At 38.3% G+C, this 7311-nt stretch overlaps 1 protein-coding gene across 25 annotated transcripts in view; it reads right to left on the bottom strand.

The window, feature by feature from the left end:
• Positions 1–587: 587 nt before the first annotated feature.
• Positions 588–7311, bottom strand: part of camk2g2 (calcium/calmodulin-dependent protein kinase (CaM kinase) II gamma 2) — a 90332-nt gene continuing 83608 nt past the window's right edge. For all 25 annotated transcript variants that reach the window (XM_050070882.1, XM_050070874.1, XM_050070876.1 and 22 more), the window contains one exon: positions 588–5118. The gene's annotated coding sequence lies outside the window, so the exon portion shown is untranslated. The remainder of the gene's footprint in view (positions 5119–7311) is intronic.

Raw genomic sequence — 7311 nt, 5'->3', positions numbered from 1 at the left:
TCATACAGTAATTATCTTTAGGAGGAAAGTACACTATACAGTTCTGTTCGTGTACATATAGGTTAATGATCATGGAAATTATATTATAGGTCCTTGACCAGTCATGGAAAAGTTTTAAAAAATTTTCCAAGAAAATGTGTGGGAACCCTAGCTAAAATTAAATCATATCAGTAAGTATATTCTTAAAATACTGTTAAAATATCACATAAAACAAATGTATGCAAAATCATCAAAAACAGTTTTCCAGTGTTGTCTTAAAACATTTAAAACAAAACCTTAAATAGCTGTTCTGGATTTCAGTTTACTTGCAGTCATTTTTTAACATATTTAGATATTTACAGGCTATATATACAAACATACATATATTATACCTTTGAAAGTTGATAGATGACACGGCACACATACAGTTATAGACTTTAAGTATATGTATTTTTTCTAATAAAGCTGCATATAACTAATCTCATCTTTTAATAATCTGCAACATGAGAGAAACAGACACCAACATTGAAACGCTATGTTTTATTAAATACTCTTATTGTCCAGTAATAACAAAGCTATGAAGAACAACCATCCAAACAAACACTTGATAGTTTTTAATGTATGTTTATTAACTGTATGGTCATGCAAAAAAATCCAGCATCCAAATGAAACTCAAAGAGTATAGACACATGTAGCCCCTTTAGTACAAGGTTACAATGCAATAAATTTACTTACATACAAGCTAAGGCTTCTGCTAATCGCTTATGCTTTTTACTGTGAGATAACATCACTTGGTTTGGATATCTCAGACGGAGCCGTTTCATAACCTCGAGGATGCAAGTAACATAGATTTCCATTTCTTTATCAAGTAAACAGTGAAAAATTACCAGAAAGTAGACATGCATATTTCTTCCATTTGTAGAACTGCATATATAGTGTTGCTGTTAAAGATTGTGGTTTTTAATCATCCTTTGTCCAACATGTTTCTTCCCCTCACTTCAGTCAGGTTCTGTTTGTAATCTAACACGTATTAAGACATTTGCCAAAGTATTTTAACTATGGAGTTTATCAGTTCTGCGCACGTTCGCAAAACTATTTATATGAAGCAAAACCACAGACAGCAAGTTACGTTACCTACTGTGATGTCTGATTCTCTTGTAGGCAGCAGCTGCGCCCAGCCCGAAGCTACTCAGTGTAAAGGTAAGTTTATATTTGGTCACGTTTCCTATTTACATCAGTGAGACTTAGAAGTCGATACCCTGTCTTGTTAAAATGCAATCTGTTACGTCACAATGGATCTCAATGACACTTGAGCTGAAGCAGGGAGGTCACTGTAGTGCTGTGTGTGCTCGCTGCACCAGCTGCCGATTCTACTGTCAACTCTGACCCTACTGTCATGGAGAGAAAAGCACAGGTGGAACCAGTGACACAAAATATGGCTCTGTTCCATTAAAGGGACAGTTCACCCCAAAATAAAAAAAAAAGGTCCTCTTACCTGTAGTGCGGTTTATCAGTCTAGATTGTTTTGGTGTGAGTTGCTGAATTTGGAGATATCGGCCACACGTAGAATTTTTATAATTGTCTTATATCTTGCCGTAAGACATATTATTGGTAACTAATTTAATATATTGGAATAGGTCTAGGATAATTAATTATTGTACAGCTTTATGCTGATGGAGCTATATAATTGACTATTAATTTATGGAGAAGAGGTGGGAATAAATAAGTTTGTACTTCCTCCCACTCCTTCTTGAAAATGTAAGTCAAATCATTATGTTGTTTGCAGTTTTCATGCGTCCTTTAGTAACCTTTTTTTTCAAATGTCTGTCTACTACTGTATAATTATTTTGTTTATTTGCTACTTACATGTTCGAAATAACTAGATAACTAGATGTCACTCAGCATGTGGTGCTCAGAGTGCCAAAAAATACATTTGAAAATCTCAACAGCAATGTCTCTTTGCATTAACCATGACCTGGTTACTTAAGATAATACACACATTTTGTTGTCAGCAGTATCATGTAGGAACTATTTTCTTTCTACTTCCTACTGTGCAGTGATACGGTTGGCAGGTGTAGTTTGGTAGAAAGAAAATAGCTCCTGCATGAAACAGCTCACAACAAGGTCTGTGGATTATCTTGAGTAACTGGGTCATGATTTCTGGAAAGAGACACTGAAGTTGAGTTTTTCAGATGTTTTTTTGACGCTTTGAGCACCACAAGCTGAGAGGGCAGACATCTCTACAGCTGATATTTCCAACACTCAACAACTCTCACCAAAACAATCCAGATTAATAAACAGCACTACAATTAAGAGGGAAGATGTGCCTTTTTTTATTGTTGGGTGAACTGTCCCTTTAGTGTCCCAGAAAGCCATTCTGGAGAGCGATACCAGGACGGTGGAGCTGGCACAACTTAAGGAGATGCAGCATTTGTTTATGTCACTGTTTACACCTGTGCTTTGTGTGTTAAATCTGCTGTGAAGGAATATTGTGGCTTCATATCAATCGATCAAAAATGCAAATTTCAACTTGATCCAGCTGTCCAAATACTTCGGCAAACTGACTGCAGCTAGTTGTTACCTCAGATCAGTTCCCCTTTCTTTAAGCTCATCTGTAAAGTTTAACTGCATCTTAGTTTCCACTGAAACATCCCCATGACTGCGAAAATACACAATGAAAGAAAAGCATCTTGTCAGATCGGTGGCATCAACAGACAACTGGGCCGGTGCCCACAGCACAAACAGATCTACTTAGAGCCATAAAAAACATCACATAGTTTCAGTAATGGTTTTACAACGCATCGTCGTGGTGGTGCAAAAGTGTACGCGTGTGTGTGCGTGTGTGTGTGTGTAGGGGGAGACACAGTTTTCATGGCATGTCAGATATGTCACAGCACTCAGAGAGAAGCACAGGCGGTTGATACAGTAGGACGGGTCTCACATATGAGTCACGTTTTTTAAAAATCTGTTGGACTGCGTCAGTGCACGTACGTAGACACCTTATGTGATGATCTGAAGCGTCGTCATGACCACCAGCGACAGCCTAAGTAGAGCATGAGTTACTATGGAGCAGTGTAGCACAGAGACGGGACACCCCTCCGCTGGTACAAAGTCACACACACACAAAGTTTTTACGACACAGTGAAAAAACAGTGCTGCGAAGTTTAACCACTGACACAGAGATATGTTTCGTCCTCTTTAAAGGGAGAATCTCGTGTGCTTATATGACGCTGTGAGTTCCAATATTATTAGACACAAGTGTGTGTTTTAGTCAGCATTCAGTGTGTGTTGATCAGTGTGTGAGGGGGAACGGGGATGGTACAAAAACAGGGTTGTGGCAGTCTCAGCCTCAGATCATTTCAACCCCTCATTTTTTATAGTTCTGGCTAAAACGATTGATAAAAACATCAAAACACTAACGACTACGACACTTACAACAGAAACTGTGACAAAAGGGACCAAGTACATTGATTGCCATCAGCGAAGGTCCCACAGCCCTCCAGCCGGCATAGCCCTCTTCCCATCATGCCTTTTTTTTTTTTTTTTTTTTTTGGTCCAACACCTCGGCTGCATTCCCTTTTTAACATGCTTTTTTAATAGTGCCAGGACTTCACACAGAAGTACAGCAAGCCAAGACGGACGACATACAAATTTTAAGAACACAATCAGAACAAGAGACAGGCATAAGGGTGACATCATCATCATCATCATCACACGGCGTGGAGCTACTAGGACAGTAATGGGGCGAGTATAAGAGGCAGGAATGATGGAAGTAGGAGGGGCAGAGGTAGGGTGGACGGGAAGGGATTTGGCGAGCGTAACCTGAAGTTGCAGAAAGGTTCACTCCCTCATAAAGAGCGAACACAACAGCATCGAGTCGTAAGTGTCTGTGCAAAAACAGTACAGGCCATTAGACAGTTCAATATTCATGCTTCACGTCAAAAATACACAAAAACAGATAAAAGAAAAGGAAGAAGTTGGCGTGAGAGAGCGTCCGAGCTTCGATTAGGTAGTTCAGAGATGTGAGGAGCTTTAGACTGTGAGCGATAGCGCCTCTCAGTGTTCAAACACTGCAGGGCAGACAGGTGGAGGCCTTCTGCAACTTCAGGATGAGCTGGCCTGGATGTTTGTCATGTCTAAAGCTCAAGAGAGGCTCAACCCGACAGGCTGGAGCACAGGGACCTTGAGTGTGCGAGTGTGTGTGTGCATGCATGGTGTGTGTTCTATATTTACAACTCGGGACCTCAAAGCAGAAAAAAAAAATCACCCGCTCATGCTGAACTCTCCTCCCTACACCCTGAAAGTAAATCATGTTTCCCCTTTTCTCCTATATAAATATCTATTTTTACACAGTTCTATTAAATAAAATCCCCCTTTTGATTAAAAATTATCCTTTTTCAACACAAAATACTTTAAAATACATCATTCAGGTAAAAACGGCTTGTAACACATAATACAAAAACACAAATAAAAATAAAGGTCCCTTCAGTAACCAATCACGATCCCTAAACCCCTTTGAAACATTGTGTGTGTGCAGATGCTCAGACCTGACACTTGTTAAACTCTGATATTACGTAGATATTATTTGCTCCGTTCCCATAAACCCAACCCACATATACCTGTAACTGTAAAACAATCTTCTGTTAAAGTAGACCTTCTGCTGCTCTCTCAAGACAACAAAAAGAAATCACATTTTTCCTCCCCAGTTCTATTCACTGTGTGTGAAGTGTTTTTCTGTTAAATATATATTTTTAACATGTTTAATACTTTTCCAGACAGCAGACAAAACAAAGACAGGGAAATAAAGGCCATGGGAGACGAGAACCAGGACAGCATCACCCTGTGTCGCCACCAGAAACATGCACCATCTGCAAGAGGCGGCTGACGTCAGCCGGGCCCCAACATCACCTAGCTAGGGTAGGACTGGATTGGTGTTGGTCGGTGTGGTCGGTCATTCAGTCAAGCTTTTGAAATATGCATTTTTTTTTGTTTGTTTGTTTTTTCTTTTTAATTTATGATGTATTTTCCCCACTTTTGTGTTTTTACAACTTTCCAAGCAGCCTCTTCCCAGCCAGGATCCAGGCACCAATCCGACCACGGAGGATAAATGCTCCAAACAGCTTTAGAGTTCAGGCAAAGCTGCAGAGAGAAGAATCCAAAGGTTAGTGTGAACGCTGTCACTTTGCCTCAGTGCAGATGGTTTATGTTTTTAGGTGTTCGGGTTTTAAAATATTGCTCTCTGATAAGTCTGCCTTAAGTTCAATAGAGGTGACTAGAATTTTATTTATGCTATTAAAGCTTAAATACATTAACAATAAGACAGCAACTAGGGGTGTAACGGTACACAAAAATCTCGGTTCCGTACGTACCTCGGTACACAAGTCACGGTTCGGATTTTTTCGGTACAGTAATGGAAAAAAATAGACAACTATTAAATATCTTTTACTTATTGGTAACCTTATTAAAACATACCACCACAGCAGTTAACTCTTTTTACACAATTTTTGAATGAAACAAATATATATAAAATCCTGCTTTTTCACATTGTTTGAATGAAAATAGAAATATAAAAGTGAAAAATAAAATCCTGCTGTTTTTTTAACACATTTTTTGAATGAAAAATATAAATATACATTTCTGCTTTAACAGTTTTACTCAATTAAAATAAAAAGTATAGTGCAGCTGGTCAGCTTTAAAGCCTGCTCAGATTCAGTTTTACTAGGAACTTACTTAGCTTTCCCACTTTGTTAAAGTGCAGTAAACAAAACATGCTTATATCTAAAGTGCAGCTTAAACAATTTTACTCAACTCCAATGGCGTTGGTTATTTCTTTAGCGCGATGGTCAGGGAAACGCTCTTTCTTTTTAAACGACGACGATATCGTAGTTTGCACCAGATTGCTTTTTCTAGTCGTGCCGGTTAACGTTCAAACTCGGGTGGTGTCGCTTTAGATGCGTTAGCATGTTAGACGTGTTTCCAAGTACATACCCGACCGCTGTTCTGCAGTGTCGGCACACTGCTTTTGTCTTGTCCACTTGTTTATTTCCATCTTCGTATTTTACCCTGAAACCAAAGTGTTCCCAAACGGAGGACTTAAGGTTTGCGGGTGGGTCTTCAGGTTCGTCAGGCTCACTTGCCATGTTGTCAAAATGCGAGAATGCGCTGCACAAAGTGAAAGCGGAGATTTACGGTCGGACTCGGTCCGTCACTCAATTATGTCCGTCGGGGAACTAGATATTTTAAATGGTTCGGCTCGCAAAAACGGAATTAAAATAAAACAAAATAAAATAAAATAATATCCTGCGCCCAATAATTCGGTACAGGGTCGTGCCGAACCGAAAGTCGCGTACCGAACAGTTCGACACAAATACATGTACCGTTACAGCCCTAACAGCAACATAAAATATTTGTCATTAAAAAAAAAGTCTTAGTATGGCATAAAAAAGTCAGCAATAAAAATTTAGTCATTTTTTTTTTTTAAAATGATAGTGCCATTTAAATGTCAGTAGTATAATTGTCATAAATATTTCTATTAGAAAAGTCAAATGTCCTAAAAATTTGTAGTATGTAATGAAAAATGTTGTTTACAATGTCATAATAAAGTTGTCACAAATCTGCCATAGAAAAGTAACTTAAAGTCATAGTATATTATGCCTTAAAAATGTGATACTTAATAACAGTCATAATAGTTTACCATTAAATATATAACAAAAAGTCCAAGTATGCCATAAAAATAAAATAAAGAGTCATGGTACTGTATGCCAATAAAAATAAGTCATAGTATGCTGTTAAAAAGTTTGTAAAAATATAGTATAGTATGCCGTTAAAAATAAATAAGTCATATTGTACCATAAAAATTTCATACATCATAAGTATTTCATAGAATGTCATAAAAGTAGACCACTGAAAGTACAAGAAAGTCATGGTGTGCCATTAAGAATATTTCATATTTCATAGTATAGTCTGCCATAAAGAGTCAATGTCATAATACAGTAGTATGACAGATAAAGGTCACAGTATATCATGCTGTTAAATAATAATCAGTCATTGTATCATGTCATTAAAATGTAATACGTCATTACAGTTACAACATACAATTAATGTCATTCATCATCAAGTTTACCATTGTGTTGTCTAAAATAGATGCTCTGCTCTCCTCCTTCTCCCCCCTCCTCTCTTCCTAACTTACTCTCCTTCTCTCCCCCTCCACCTTCCTATCTTCCTCTCCTTTGCTTCCTTTCCCTCTCCTTCCCCCTCCTCCTCTCTACCTTCCCTCCCTCTCCTCCCCTCTACCTTCCTGACTTCCTCTCCCTCTCCTCCACTCTCTCTTCC

The sequence above is a fragment of the Epinephelus moara genome, chromosome 19 (assembly GCF_006386435.1).
Source record: "Epinephelus moara isolate mb chromosome 19, YSFRI_EMoa_1.0, whole genome shotgun sequence".
NCBI classification, from domain to species: domain Eukaryota; kingdom Metazoa; phylum Chordata; class Actinopteri; order Perciformes; family Serranidae; genus Epinephelus; species Epinephelus moara.
This window is presented reverse-complemented; position numbering and strand designations above follow the sequence as displayed.